This window comes from Pan troglodytes, chromosome 8, assembly GCF_028858775.2.
Source record: "Pan troglodytes isolate AG18354 chromosome 8, NHGRI_mPanTro3-v2.0_pri, whole genome shotgun sequence".
NCBI lineage: Eukaryota > Metazoa > Chordata > Mammalia > Primates > Hominidae > Pan > Pan troglodytes.
Window position 1 is genome coordinate 38,774,038 of NC_072406.2, and position 2,646 is coordinate 38,776,683.

Sequence of the window (2,646 nt, forward strand, 5' to 3'; positions counted from 1 at the left end):
CTCTAACGCCTTCCTGGAGGTCTGGCTCGTGAAGCCGGCAGTTATCAGCATGAGATTGGGCTAGAGAAAAACCTCTTTCCCGTTCATCTGGGGAGAGGGTAGAAGTCAGGATGACACTTAAGTCACTCCAGGTTAAGTTGTAGGACAGAGTTAGATATTGGAATTCCTGTATATATTTAGTGGGGTCTGATGAGAGAGAGCCTAAACGTTGACTGATCTGAGAGAGGTCTGATAGAGAAAAAGGTACATGTACCTTGACTATGCCTTCAGCTCCAGCCACCTCTCTAAGAGGAAATTGTTGGGCAGGTGGGGAGGAGCTAGTCGCAGAACTAAACTGTAAGCCGGACCGGGTGTGAGGAGGGGGGGTGGTAGAAGGATTATAGGGTGGAGGAGCGGAGGCTGAGGAAGAATTGGGACTTAGCTTGGCCTGGCGACGAGCAGCCTGGGGAGGAGGGGAGAGGTCAGATGGGTCTGTAGAAAAGGAAGACTGGAAAGACTCAGCGACGCTTGGGGTTGGGACTGAGGGGACAGGCGGGAGGGAAAGAAGGAGGATTTGGGAGGAATCGCATTGGGAACAGAGGCTAGGGAGGGAACGAAGTGTGAAAAATGCCTGGACGTAAGGCACCTCAGACCATTTGCCCATTTTTCAACAAAAATTATTTAGGTCTTGTAGGATGGAGAAATCGAAAGTGCCGTTTTCTGGCCATTTAGAGCCATTGTCGAGTTTGTATTGGGGCCAAGTGGTGTTGCAGAAGAAAATAAGGCATTTAGGTTTTAGGTCAGGTGTGAGTTGAAGAGGTTTTAAGTTCTTAAGGACACAGGCTAAAGGAGAAGAAGGAGGAATGGAGGGTGGAAGGTTGCCCATAGTGAAGGAGGCAAATCCTGAGAAAAGAGAGCGTAGAGACACGGAGGAGGTGAGTGGGGTTCTTGCCCTCCAGAAAAGCAGAGAGGGGGTTGGGACACGGAAATAAGGGATTGGGGCACAGAGATAAGAGGTCAGGGTGCAGAAATAAGGGATTGGGGCACAGAGATAAGAGGTTGGGGTGTGGAAATAAGCGATTGGGGGGTTCTTGCCCCCTAGGAAAGCGGGACTTGCCGCTAAGGGTGAAGGAGAAGGGGTTGAGGGGTACTTGCCCCTGCCCCAGGAAAGCGGGACTTGCCACTAAGGGTGAAGGAGAAGGGGTTGAGGGGTACTTGCCCCTGCCCCAGGAAAGCGGGACTTGCCGCTAAGGGTGAAGGACCAAGGCAGGTGTCCCTGCGTGGTCTGACACCCTTGAAAGGTGAGTGTATAATCAGAGAGGCGTCCCTGCAATGATTAAACACCAAGGGAAGGCTGCCTTCCCAGTCCGTGACCGGCGCCGGAGTTTTGGGTTCACGGATAAAACATGTCTCTTTTGTCTCTGCCAGAAAATGAAAGGAATTGAAATTAAGAGAAGGGAGAGATTGAAGTGTGGTGCCAAGATTGAAAGGAGAAAGAGGTTGAGGGATAGTGAGGGAGGTTGGAGAAGAGAGTAAAAAGAGGCCGCTTACCGGATTTGAAATTGGTGAGATGTTTCTTGGGCTGGTTGGTCTGAGGACCTGAGTTCATAGGTGGATCTTTCTCACGGAGCAAAGAGCAGGAGGACAGGGGATTGATCTCCCAAGGGAGGTCCCCTGATCCGAGTCACGGCACCAAATTTCACTCGAGTCCATGTGAAGAGACCACCAAACAGGCTTCGTGTGAGCAACATGGCTGTTTATTTCACCTGGGTGCAGGCAGGCTGAGTCCGAAAAGAGAGTCAGCGAAGGGAGATAAGGGTGGGGCTGTTTTATAGGATTTGGGTAGGTAAAGGAAAATTACAGTCAAAGGGGGTTTGTTCTCTGGCGGGTAGGAGTGGGGGGTCGCAAGGTGCTCAGTGGGGGTGCTTTTTGAGCCAGGATGAGCCAGGAAAAGGACTTTCACAAGGTAATATCATCAGTTAAGGCAAGGACCGGCCATTTACACTCCTTTTGTGGTGGAATGTCATCAGTTAAGGTGGGGTAGGGCATATTCACTTATTTTGTGATTCTTTAGTTACTTCAGGCCATCTTGGCATATATGTGCAGGTCACAGGGGATGCGATGGCTTGGCTTGGGCTCAGAGGCCTGACAGCGGGCACCTGTAGTCTCAGCTACTGTAGTCCCAGCTACTCGGGAGGCAGAGGCAGGAGAATGGCATGAACCCAGGAGGCGGAGCTTGCAGGGAGCCCAGATTGCACCACTGCACTCCAGCCTGGGAGACAGAGTGAGACTGTCTAAAAACCAAACAAAAAACAAGAAGGAATGTAAGTCAATTTTTACTTCTGAGTACCCTCAGACAAAGCCCTCCCATAGCACCCAGGCCATCCACTTGCTACTACTTATCACACTTGTAATTATGTTTTAAGTTCCTTCCCCACTAGAGTGTAAGTCCTAGGGGGGCAAGAAGCAGTAATATGCTAGTAAATGTTTAACAACCAGCTGTCCAGGTTTGCTGTCTCTTCAGTTTGCTGTCTCCCCAAAGTACCAACATGCCGGCTACAGGCTGGTAAAATACCTGCAAATAACAATAGACTCTTGCAAGCCAAGTAGGCATCCTGTGGCAGCAAAGGGCTGGCAGGGACCGTGTTAGTTATCACTGTAAAATCT